Source organism: Lates calcarifer, linkage group LG18 (assembly GCF_001640805.2).
Source record: "Lates calcarifer isolate ASB-BC8 linkage group LG18, TLL_Latcal_v3, whole genome shotgun sequence".
Lineage (NCBI taxonomy): Eukaryota > Metazoa > Chordata > Actinopteri > Centropomidae > Lates > Lates calcarifer.
In genome coordinates, this window is record NC_066850.1 from 16,215,413 (window position 1) to 16,229,242 (window position 13,830).

A 13,830-nucleotide genomic window follows, 5' to 3' on the forward strand; every position below is an offset into this window, starting at 1 on the left:
TCTTCTGATAAACAGAAGGAAATCTTTTTTGTTGCAGCACCTCATGCTGGGAACAAGAGAGATGTAAACTTAAACTTACTCTTTTTCATTTGTTTTTCATCATCATCAGGATTTTTACACTCAGGCACAATTATAGTGTGTGACAGATGACAAGTTTGGATCATGAGATTTTATCTGGGTGGCATGCACAAAAGTATGCATGTTAAATTTTGATGTCCCAATTGAGAAAACATGTATTTTGTGTCTTTTTGAATCTTTAATACCAGGTGGTTAGTTGTTAGGAAACAACACTGCACAGACATGGAGCATTATCAGATATTCTAAGTCAATACATTGGTTGTTTGTCATCAGAAGTCTTTGGCATAGTTAAAATCACTGTCAGGGTTGAATGGCCAGTGTATCAGAGTATCAAAGAAAGCCACGTCAGTAATAGTTTCTCTAAAGCCCAATCACCTCTCATTTTAGATCTCTGCTACCTGTAAAAGACAGGGGCTTTGCTAAACTTGCCTTAGGCTGCTGGTGAATTCTGGGTAATTGACAGCAAATCATTGGCTTATCGGCAGGCTGATATGTTACAGGAGTGAATGACTGCTAGCTATGATGTCATGTTCTGTAAATGGAGATTAATGCAAAACAGCAACACAAATGCCTTCATGATGTCACAGGCAGCAAGTCATTATTACAGCTAATGCAAACACAATGGTTAGAGCTAAAATGTTGAGTTATAGCTCAGGTTTGACTGATGAGGGTTTTTTAAATAATTAAACACAAAGTCATTAAACTCTTGCTGATGTTAATGTTTGCAGTTAATGTTAAAGTTCCTGCTGTGATATCATTTATTGGGGTGTGGCTTGAAAGTTTCAACATTTCATCCAGTTTTAATGTAGATTTACCATTTAAGGGCCGGTATATAAAAAAATTTAGACCATCACAGGACACTGAAATGCTTCACTGTGCGTCAGACTGATAATTAGCAGCCACGTCACACCAACAATGACACTGCTGCAGAATGGCAGACAGAAGGCTTCAGCAAACAAACACAGTGACGTGACAGAAAAGTTTGAGCTGGATTTACTTTGCATAGCAGTGTGATCTGGCAACACCCTGTGTTAAATAACTAGAAGCCCACATATCAGTTAGAATACTTTATAGCTTGTCCTCAGGCATTGCACTAATATACTGTTAAGCTCACCAGCATTAAAGTGAAGGAGAAAATTATTACTGCTGTTATGTCCTTAAACTCAACCTCCTGCTTACTATTCCATCCTCTATTGCCTGTACCCCATAGCAACTTACACCAATACAACACTTTGTGTTGTTTTGTTTTTAAATTCACAAAATCTGTGGCTCATGGCACAGTAACTTTTTGTTCTTTTTAGCATTTACTTTGACAAGATCTAGCCTCTAAAATAATTTGTGAAATGCTTATTTCAGATGATATTTATGTGCCAAAACAATTCTGAGAAAAATCTGTGAATCTATGGCTTTTTGGGTTTTACAATCAAATGGTCATATTTGGTCAAAGAATATCATTACAGTATTTGAATTCTTCATTTGTCTCCCCATTAGTTGCCATGATGAATTACTGTTTCATGCAGTTATCATACTGTATACTGTATGTATCTGCTATAGTGTTACAAACAGAGGTACACAATAATAATTTGTCCTGCATTAATTCCAAATATAATGGAAGTAGAGGTTGATGAAGTTTACCTGTATTAGCCAAATTTTTTAATAACAATAGAATATTTTTAGTGAGTAGAATAAAACTCTATGGTAGATCTCTCTTTATACCCCCAAGAGCTGAAAAGAGAGAAACCCATTGTTCAGTGATGACATAATTCCTCCTCTTCATTGTCTACAGGTGGTTATGTGAACAGGATTTTTATATGAGACTGAGGTTTGAGGAACGGAAGCAGTATTGTTGGTTTAAATAACACCAAAGCACAAAACAGGTTTGCTCAGATGTTACACTTTGAACTAAATAAAGGGAAATATCTAGGTGATTAAGGTGTGCAAACAGTTTTTGTGCTTTGGACTTTGACTTTTAGACTTTTATTATATGGTAGCATAATGGCTTTTTTTTTTAAGCCTTTGGTTTGAATAACACCCCATTAGATTTTGTGGTAATGTCATGAAATATGACAAACATATATATTTAATTGTAGAGGTGAAATTTCCCATCATCCCATTTGAAAAGCAAGAAAACACAAATATTAAAATTTGAAGAATTAGATGCAAGGTATTCAAAAATCAAAATAAGTTAGATCATTCCCAGAATCTTTGTGACCCCAGTTTCTGATGTTAGACAGTCGGTGACTTGCATCAGTGATCAGTTTGACCTGTTTATCCAATCAATATTTAATTGTTTCCTCCATCAACCAAATGAAGTCTGCCTCCTATCGACATTTTTAACAACAAGGGAGGGGCTGAAGGTGTGTGTGTGTGTCTGTGTGTGTGTGTGTGAGAGAGAGAGAGAGTGTACTGTATGTGTGTGGTGGTTTGTTTCACTCACAATCCATCAACAAACTTTCAGTGAGGATGAGGGCAGGGATTTGTCTTTATGTGTGAAAGGAATACTGATACAGGATGTGTACTTTGTAATTAGAGGATGCTTTCAGAATGTAATGGTGAGCAATTCTACAACTTGGTGCTACACCCATAAACATAATTCCTGTGGCTAAGTTTGTCAGCCCAATGTGAAGTTTAAGTTTAAGATCCTGTTGGTTAGCTTTATAGTCCCAGTTTAAGATTAATATTTTGTAAATTGAAACTCTAGATGACCACAAAACCCAGTTTATCAGTTGTTTCCTTTTCACTGATAATTTCTTGAAAATGTTTCTTGGTGACTACACCGCTCACAAAAGAACTAACAGGGATGTAACAGAGGTAAATACCGGGGTTAGTTTCAGTGATGCTTCATTGGCAGAGAGGAGTTGATGGAGCTGAATGCTTGTGTTTACAACATGCATTTATCTGTCTCCCAGCACCAACACTCACCCAGTGCACGTACACAGAAATGTCACACCATCAATACCACACAGGAGCATCTGTTTGGTTTGTGTAAGCGCCTTCAAACCTCTGTCATCTGCACGTGAACAGTGTTCCCTGATGGTGATGATGCTCTGTCTACAGGCACATCAAGCCTTAGTTCGGTGTCCTCCTTGATGCCTAAATGTTTCCTCTTTTAATTAAGGCCAGCTGGCTTTTGATTAACCTTTAATACACGGCCCATAGATGTAGAAAGGCTGTGTGTCTGTGTGTGTATGAAACAAAGAGAAGTGATGCAATGTGTGAAAGCAAGTGTGTGTGTCTAAAAGAAGGCCCTTGGGGGGCACTAATCCACCCCCTGACAAGGCGTTAGGAGGCAGTAATGTGGAATTATCCTCCATGGAAATGAAAGGTGTGATTTCAGCTTGCTGGCCTGTGCCACTGGAGATCTCAGTCCTCTTATACAGTTCACCTTTGACCCTGACACCACGAAGCTGACAGTGTTAGCTGTTAAGTGCTCTTTAACTCAGAAATGACATTTAACTTAGTGGTAGATAAAAAAGATTGCTGAATTGAACAGTAGTCATCATATGGCAATCAATCACCATTTGTAGAAGGGGTTTAAATTATTATATTATTGGGAGCAGAGCAGCAGTCCTCTCTATCGTGGCCTCATGTGTTTACAGTAATTAAATCACAACTAATTTGACAGTTCTCCACGTAGCTTCCTCAGCAGCATGATAATTGACGTCAGACCACAACTCGGTGTCAGTGCGGCTGTCTGAGGCTGTCAGGAAGCCCTTCATAGGTTTGTTTATTCAGGTAAGCTGAAAACCAGAAAGTCTGATCTGTCCCTTTAAACAACTCATCCACGAGTGTTCATGTGCCAGCAGTCAGCGGTAGCAGGCGTGTTTCTCTGGGCTCCCCACGCTGTTTCTATTGTTGTAGCCATCCTGTTCTCTCCTCACTCTCAATGCTGCCTCTTTAATCTGCATGTAGTGTGTTTTAACAGTGGCTGTTGGTGTGTTCACTGAGTGAGCATTTCTGGTTGATTTTTCTGTATGTTAATGCTTTTGTCTCTGAGATTGAAAAAGTGAGATATGGCTGTTGTCTGTGTGTGTGCGTGTGTGTACATGTAAGTGTATGTGTTCTCCTATGTGTTAATCTGTTTGTTTGTCCCTCTCATGTCTCTGTAGTTGGCCATTGCTGGATTGGGATGGTAACAAAAAAGAAGAAAAAAAAAATCCTAATACCCACCACCTTTTTCATTTCCCATGTCTGTGCTCTGAGGCAGAGGTTTTAACTGATGCCTGACTTTGTAGCCCCCCCACACCTCACCCTCACCCACTCACCCACGCATCCCCCCTTCCTCCCATGATCCCATCTGAGACTGCAGCTTGCTTTCTGCCACTTAAGAGGTTAAAAACCCAAACCGTCTGGGTGCCGCCTGCCGCACGCCTGAAGATACCAAAGCCAGGCTGCACGCTCAGCCTGCCTGTTGTCATGGCAACATCATTGCTCATCACCACGGCCTGTTTTCATTGAGATTCGTCCGGTCCGTGAAACTGATTGATTTCAAAAACCTGCTCGACCATGAACCCTTATTGCTCAGTAACCCCTTGTGTGCTAGCTTGTTAGTTTTGAAGCAGTGATGCAAAAAAAAAAAAAGGGATGTCGGAACATCACTAACACAACCAATCCATGTGTGCATGTCTCTTTAACTGCTTTCTTATTGCTGTCAGAGGTGATACATGGTGACGTGCTTCAGCATCCTTACTTTTTGTTCCTGTTCAATGAGGACTACAGGTGTATGATGGCCTGCCCGGCTCATCAGAAAGCCCTGTTGAATCACATTGTTCGGAGTCTGAGGTTGTAGGAGGCCAGGAATTGTGGCTGATCTGCTGCAAATAGATGGCAAGGCCATGCTGAGTAAATAGAGTCTGACGTGTAAACAGCAGCAGACCTGATGCTGGGTAGGAGAGCAGGGCAAATGGCTGCCCGAGTGTGGGCGGTGACGGCACGCCGCTGGGCATGTTTGTAGCCGCTGCCAGTCACGTTAATCTGCGCCGCCAATCATCATCCTGTGCTGCTTTAGTTGACTATAATAGCTCAGTGTACAGAGTAGAGGGCTGCAGCTATGGTAATTAGGAGAGTGGTTAGGTGAGTAAGACTTAACAGCTTTGGTCATTGAGGAATAATGTAATGTGAATATTCTTCAACATTTGGTGGTGTATTTGATGCTAAGCGTTCATCGCTGTGATGTTCATACATTGTATTTTGTGCTTATCACCTGTCAGTTGTGCAGTGTGGTGACTGTGACCTCTTATTTGGTGGTGCACTTTGCGGTTAGTTACTTAAGCGTACAGAATGTAGAAAATTTACATGTAACACCTGTGACATCACCTGTCATCACCTACATGTATGAGGGGAAGTTTGGAAGTTTCCATATTTGAAGTTAATGTAGCTTCTAAATCCAAATTTGGTCAAGGCGGAAGAAGCCTCTGCAGAAGTTCAGTTGGATGAGCAAGCAGTGGCAACCATTATCTGACAGAAATGAGACACCTACCAATCATCCACCAGAAAATACTAATACATTCCCCTAATGGAACAACGATTCTCAGAGGAGCAGCACTTTAGATAGAGAAGATATAAAGGTAACCACTAAGATCATTATAACACAGGCATAACTGCAGTCATTTCTAGGCTGTAGTAGTTGCCCATTGAAGTGAGACCACATAACTTTTAGAGCAAAGAGGAAATAAAACTATAATCCTCTTACAAATGAAAAGTTGAATTCAGTAAGCCAAAATAAAGCTAACTAACTAAATGACTACATTTTAGGATGTCAGATAAACATTTTGCTTCACAGCAGTAAATAAAACAAGGTAAACAAGTTGTAGCTCACCAGGGGCCAGATGCATACACACAAACCATGCATATGCCATTTTCCACACATAAAGTGATAATTATAAAAGGAGGGTGTGATGTGAGAATGTGTGCACCTCATGCATTCTTCAGACCAAGCATACACACAGTTTGCTCCAGCAATGAAATGATAAGGAGATTAACTATAAGATGAGACATAATCTTACAGTAAAATGTTGCTTGTTTAGCTGTTTTGGCAATTTCCCTGATTGTGTTATTATTTTTAAATTTACACTGCAAGATGTAAAATTCTAATCAAAGGCACATTTATAAGCTTAATTTGAATTTATGCTTAGCGTTCTTTTTATTTACGTTCAAGCCACTATTTCCTTATTAGTGATCTTTCTATTTTATCCTAAAATATCCTACTTTGTAAAATCTGTTCAAATATGAGCTTTGTAGATTCATTTTTGATTATTTTTATTTTTTTAATAACGATGACTGAGATGTGGGCGTTAAAGGGTGTTTCAGTATCGACTTCTGGCTGGCTGTGGGTGTAGTGTATGTGCACCCAGGTCCACGATGATTGAGCTTTATGAAACAGAACCAGGCTCTGACAAAAAGAACCCATATGCATGTGTACTTTGTGCATACACAGACTTTTAGTCATGAATCTACACACAGTTTTATGCATCTGGCCCCAGGAGACATGTTGATTTTTCTTGCTTATTGTCCTGTTTGAGTCAAGTCAAAATCTTGGGAAATGAAGGACAATACAGTCAGTATTAGTCAGTATTCTCTCTTTGCCACGTGTAGTCACTTGTGGCTATCACAGTATACAGAGGCCTCAAAAATTACACAGTCTCTTATTTTCATAGTTTTTCCCATCATTTTTATCTGGAATAATACTTTCAAATACAGTAGCATAAAAAAGAGGTGAGCATTAACTTAACTTATTTGGAAGAAAAAATGAAGAAGAGTGGTGAAATTATCTCCCAAACTGCCTGTTGTAAACATCCATCACAGTTCAGTCAAACTATAAAAAAGCACCAGTGGATTTTTACTCACAAAAAACTACAATATACCAGAAAATTAAGGATGACTTTTGTGTGGATAAGAAATAATGTTGTAATAATGTATGATTTGGTGAAGCAGGACAGATATTTATCCTATGATGCAGTGAGCATCCACCACCAATAGAAATAGTAAAGTGCAGGGAGGTGTCTTTGTGCGCGTACAGAAAAAGAGAGAGAGGCCTGTTGGATAGTTAATGAAGGAGACTCGTTCAGTATGCATGATTGGGCCCCTTGCAATGCAATTGCTTGGTATATACAACATCCCATCAGGCCTTGCTCTCTCTGTCTGTTGGTCTCACTCTTTCACTCCCCCACACACACACACACACATAACACACACTTGCACACTCTCCACCGAAAGAACATGCTCACCCTCTCCCACTTGCAAAGGGACTTCTAAATTATTACGCAGTAGATTAAAGTGCCAGATTTGGCATATGTGATGATGGTATTACTCTGAGACCTTAAACTGGGTCTCTATGACTGATTTTTTTTTATCTTTTGTGTGGCCTTTTTGAGTCTTTCCAATAGTTGCAGAATATTTGTAAGGCAATTAGAAAGCTGTTTTAAAAATAATCATGTTCTTTAGCACTGTTTTATCTCATTAGCTTGGTTTCTTTATACCTTAAAATCTTGGTTTTTGACATCCACCCTACATCCGTCAGTTATAAATACACAATTATTGTGTTTTTTCTTAGTTGAATTATATGTAGAGGAGTGATGCAAGAGGGATAACGTAAGGAAACCTTGAAGGATAAAAGAGTAGTGGATTGTGGGTAATCACTGCCATGGAGATCTTTTCATCCTTGATGGAATAGCAAGCAAAAGAAGAAAAACGACTTGTGTTTCAACTTTCAGAAGCATTTCTTTTTAAAAATGCAGCAACTTTGGACATCGGCCGGCATGATATGCATTTGATTATGAATGAAGCATTTTGAAGCATGAGACAAAAAGTGCATGTATGATTTTCCATGATGGCAGCGCTCCTCTTTGTCTTCTTGAAGGTTTCTACAGGTGTTATTTCAACTGACGTCATCTGATGCGAGTGGTGCATTTATTAACCCACTCCCACCCACTGTCTTTCCACAGCAACCAGGCTGGGCTTCTACTGGTACACATCTGAAAGAAGTAACAGCACAAGGGTTAATCATCAGATCATCTTAAGTGTTAAATGTTGTCTGGGATTGGGCAACATGTGAGAAGAGACTTCTTGCTTCAAAATGGAGGACATAGTGGGTGGTTTTCACAAAATGCATATGGCATAACGTTAGCCAAATTGAATGTGCTTTATTGCTCAATTTGCAAACAGAAATTGATGACACCTTGAATGAAGACCGCGCAGACCACTGCTGAAAATGAAACGGGTCAAAGCGAAAGAGATAGGTCTTGCTCTTTAATGTCCATCTCAGCAGGAGAACACCCTGAAAGAACTGGATTATATAGTAGATCGTTACCCTTCACAGTCAGAAGTGCACTTAGGAAGGGGTTAGATAAGAGTTATGTATCATGCATTTATGAATGTGATGGCATGCATGCTAAAGGTGTGCTCCTCCTGTCTTCCGTGCACTGCCCATCGACCGCCAGGCGGGGCCCTGATATGGCCCCTGAGCTCTAAGCTGTAACAGATGTGCCATTTGTTTGGGCTGAATAATGAATAATTAATGCTTATCTATTCACTCTAAAAGATTGAGCGCTTCCCAAGGACAATGGATTTACTGAAAGTTCTTTTCTCTGGCACCATTTGCACAACCCCGAGGCTCACACATTAAAAGGTAATTAATAAATCAGACTTTCAGGCTGATTTGTGTTTCTTGACTCTGTGCCCCAGTTGGCTGACTGTGGCTTTCTTGTCGTTGTCTTACAGAGTGCAATGTGAATTTAATTTGGGTTTAACTAATTTAACCCCCATGTTTCCATTAATAGCTACAAAGTTAGAGTTGCCACATTGCTCAGTGTATTCCAGATTTCAAGGGTCAGAGAATTTTACTGCTCCTGCAGTTTATCAAATAAGAAATAGATGGGTTGTTTATGATTTTATTCACATTATTACTTGTAATTTGGACCCAGTGTATTGGTATTAAATATCTGGTCAGATTCATTCATTCTTGTTCATTTTATCCTTGACTAGAAGTTTCTGATCTAAATAAAAAAAAACCTGTTAGCAAACAAATGCCTCTTTGCACATCCAGCAGACATAGAGCAACACGAATATCTTTTAGTTCTGTTTTGGTCTCCACCAACTCCAAAGAAAAAAAGTGGCTTTTCACTACGTAGTCTTTTATTCCTTTGTTAATGTGAAAAAATGATGCAGCTACGGCTGTATCATATTGTTTGTAATAATAGTGGTACCGATTTTTACACGAAAAAAAATTTCACATCATAATATCACTGATAAAGGAGCATGATGACTTGTTGGTGCATTTGCATACTGTAGCACGCAATTCTAGTCTTTTCTTACCACAACAATGGCGGGAGGCCAGAGTAGCACACAGACCTCTGACAAGCAATTGGACCTTTAAACAGGAGAGACATCTGTTGTGTGGAAGCAGGGTTTTCGGTAAGCGCCGTGTGTCGGCTGGATGGCCGGACATTAACAGTCACAGCTTAAGGCAACACACCAGTTTGTTTCACCACCAGAGGAAGAAAATGATGCGAGTATGATAAAACTCGAAGTCACACAAGGACCATGTTTATCCACTGTAGCTGGTGATGTGTGGCAAAAAAGGATTTTCTTTTTCATTTATTTTCATATAATATCATGATGCTATCTTGCCCACCCATAGGTGCAGCTTTAAATGGGGAAAAAAAAAAATAAAAATTTCAGCATCAGTGAAGAAAGTAATATATCGACACTAGTGTAGAAAAATGTACTCAGCAGAGGTTCTTTGTTTCAGTATGTAGCTAAAACATGCTTTACACACTGAAATATATATGAAAGCATTTATCATCAAGCTAAACAAAATGTTGTTTCTGCTCATGAGAAGTGAATATTCTAGAAATGCGAAGTTTTGACCAGACAGTGTTGGGTTCTCTCTTAAATTCAAAAAAGAAAGGAAAAAAAAAATCCTGTCTGACTCCCTCCTTTGTCTAGGGTTTGATATGCCGTCACTTAGCAACTGAAGGCTGTTGCAGTCTAATAAGCTGCACAGCCTTCAGACCTTTTCTTCTTTTAAGCCACAGAATAAGTATTGAAGAAACTCTTTCCCACTGCTTAGATTGACTCATATTTGGTAGGAACGTATCCACAGAGCCTTCCAGACTTGACAGGCAAAGATCAGGCCACATTTTCACAGAGGCATTCATACTTGATTTTATTTCTCTGCCAACGGTCACATTTATAGCATGGTAGGCTCTTGGGTGACAGCAGACAGCTCAACCACCCTCACAGCTTTGATTTGAAAACCTGATCCCAAATAAACATGGTGGGAAACTTCACTCCTAGACATAGATGAGGATCAGGCTGCAAACTGAAAATGTCACACAAGCAAAGAGATGACAGGGGTGTGATGTGCACAGAGGGAATTGTCATCTTGTAATAATTGTGACTAGTTGTGGGCTGACCCTCTTTGACAGCTTTGGTTACAATTGAAGCTGTAAAATGTGTTGATTTTTCTGTCCCTACACAGCGAGGCATGGTAATGAACTGGATGTTGCTGTTTTCTTGGTGTCTTTGTCTGATGCTAATTGCGTGCCTGGTTACCCTGCTGGATCAACCCCTGGCTTTCAGCTCTGCCCGCTGATCATTTACACTGGTTCAAAGACCGAGGCTTTAAAGAGGATCCACTGTTCAATGCAGCCGCATCTGAGCGAGCAGGGCTCAATTAGAGGACACGTTGAGCCAAATCAACACAGCATGAAACAGCTGTGGACAGCAAGATGTGGACAGTTAGAGGGAATAAAAGTAAAAAGGGTCTAGATACAGTTCAAGATAACAACTCCTCTACAGTGCTGCTGTAGACTTCTTCTGGTTAGCTACAAGTTAAACATATGGGCTTTTCCTAGTCTAAGCCAATCACAAGTGTGTGTATTGATAAATCTTCTGCTTTGATTTTAACATTGACATTCAGCTAGTCTGTGAAATCACATAGCATAAAGCTGTTTTCAGACAGTGAGCATTTACCTCAGCTGCATCCACTGCCTCCAGTGTAAGCATAATGGTAGCTAAGGTACCACAGTTATTTGCCACTGCCACCTGAGTTGGCAACGATTTGAACTTTTACAGTTGTGACCATGACAACCACAGGAATCACACCAAGGAAAATAATGCAGGAACTGATTTTACTGGTAACTGAGTATCTAATATTGAACACCTCTTCATCAGTAGTGAATAAACCTCAGCTTCTTTTTTTTTTTCCCTTGGAAGTGGTCTTCAGTGATGTGGTCTAGGGTACATTAATCAACAAGGTATTTGGTGGTTGGGTGGTGGCTGAATTTCCTTTCAAAGTCTATCTATTGTCAACAAATCCAAAGTCAACAGTGAATTGATGCTGCTAGCAAGTATTGTGTGTGTATCCAAAGCCTGATGTATCATCCAAAAACTAACACTGTTGTGTATTTTGACTCGATCTTAGGATACACTGTCCTGCTGCTTACTGAATGAGGATCAATCCACCACAGAAAATAGTCCCTAACAAATATACAAATACAAATGTATTTGCTAAATCTACAGTGCTCAACTGTTTTAAGAAATTATTTATTTTTTAATGAATGCATATTTTGCTAACTTGTCTCAAAGAACAGTGGTATTGAATATTGCTAACCTTATCCTGTATGCTGTGTGATGAGTTTAGAGTAGGATAGCAGGGTGGTTAAAATGTGGGGTGATGGCAGTGGCAGCAGCTTTATGTCTTAAAGCATCTGTCCCAAAACACCCATTCATTTTCCATATCTCTGGGCCCAGTTCTGCCTGTTGTTAGAATTTTAAATTAACAGTAAAAACAACACAACAACAAAACACCTCATTTGGCATAACTTGACAGTAGTGTTTTCAAATGCATCAACAATTAAATGCATTTACTTGCAGTGTTGAAATTTTAGGATTAATGACTTGTGTCAGCATTATAACCAACTCTAAAATAACAAGATATCCATCACATCCTCCAGTAAGAAGTTATCTCTTATTTTCCCCCACTCAAATCTGTTTTCATCCTTGACTTGAACTATCTACTGTACATCAATGTGGCTTAGAGAGAAACAACATAAAAAATTCAAAGTTCTCTAAGGTACCTTGGGGACCAGACTCAAGTACTACAGCTTCTTTTCTGTGGAACTGTACTGTAAATACTGTTAATGTAACTTCTTTCTGAACTGTCAGGGGTCTCTCTGGCTGATGATGATGACATACAGTAATACAGGCCCTGCCTGCCTGATATCGACTGCAGTCAGTAACAGAAACCTCCCAGGAGGTTGTCTCTCTGAAAAAAAGTTAGCTGTACAAAGAGTCAGTGCACTGCCTCTGCCCTCTGGCACAAAAAACACATAGTCAGCATGGAATGGAGCTCTGGAAAATGTTTCTTTTTGTAGCTTTGCAAATTTCCTCGAGGAAGAAATCTGCACGAGACGCAGAATGGATTTTTTTTTAGCTAATAGTGTTGAGGATAAGCAGGGAATTTGATTAAAATATACACCACTGCAAAAGTGTAAATAACAACTCCCATGTAGAGCGAAGACTCTCTGTGTATGAATCACAGTGGTGAGGAGACTTTCAGATGCTGTAAACATCAGTTGCTTTTGCTGATGAACTTTTAACAGACTGAACTTCTTCCAGTCGCGCTTGCCTCACACTTTTCCTCGTGGGATTTGCAGCTTGTTTGATTTGAAGCAGAGAACATTGTTGGGTAGATGCTCTGCTGAACAATCCACTCTCCTCAAACTCGCTTCATGCATTGATGTGTGGTCGGTTGTGGTATGCAGTATACTGTAGAGAATGGAGTGAGAGTTTATTTTCTTAATATGACTCTGTTGCTGTTAATAAATGTGAAGCTTCACTCATTCAAAAAAATATGTTGCCTCTGAACATAATCCAGCCAGCGACTATGTTTCCTACAAATATTAGTGTTGTAGTTTACTTGTACAGAAACAAAATTTCCAGGAGACAGGGTTGCAGACACATGACTCCAAATGAATGATAACGTAGCTCTGTAATTGCTGGATGTGTAAATAAGCAACTGTTTGCTAAATAGTGTTTGACAATAATAGGATTTAATAACTTTGTGCTTTCTCTGTGTACAGTAGAGCAGTGTAATTTAAGCTCAAAAGATCAACCAATCACTCTGTGTTCTTTGTAGCAAATTCATAGTTAATGAAATCATGCCTACAACAATGCTAATGTGTCTCAATCCACAGTGTATTTTGTCTGCAATTTGTTTTTAACAAGATCAAAAATAGATACAACATGTATATCCATTTTTCAAATGGTGCAAGTCTCAGTCGTCACTCAAAGTCTTCATATGAAGAAGTGACTATAAGTACATGAGAGAAAAAGTGAATTCTGCATGTTGGGATCAGGGCTTGCAGACTGAGGACAGTGCATGCTGAACATATTAAATAAAGAATATATGTCGGATTTATTTTTAATACAAGCGTGACATGGTTCTCTATCCCTATGAGCCTTGGGAAACCAAGCTTTGGTGTGGTGCTGCAGTACAACTGTGTCTTTCGTTTCAGCTGAAAAAACAATTTTTTTAATTATTTTTTTTGGGAGGACATTTAATAGGCAGAATCAAAAATGCTGTTTTTTTAATGATATTTTGAAAAGCAACAATAATGTTAGCTCAGGAGTGTTTTAGAAACAATTTCTACCACAATGGTCAGTTTAACGGGTGTGTATGTTATTCCAACCATAAAACTCATGAATATGCCAGCTGTCATATCACAGGACCTGAAATCACATTCCTAA

The 13,830-nt window shown here is 39.2% G+C and overlaps 1 protein-coding gene and 1 long non-coding RNA gene across 7 annotated transcripts in view; both read left to right on the plus strand.

Moving 5' to 3' along the window:
• LOC108897524 (uncharacterized) overlaps positions 1-13,830 on the plus strand; it is a 257,630-nt gene that overhangs the window by 127,466 nt on the left and 116,334 nt on the right. The gene's annotated exons all lie outside the window — the stretch shown is intronic.
• The window catches only part of kcnc2 (potassium voltage-gated channel, Shaw-related subfamily, member 2), a 75,572-nt gene that overhangs the window by 1,776 nt on the left and 59,966 nt on the right, over positions 1-13,830 (plus strand). The gene's annotated exons all lie outside the window — the stretch shown is intronic.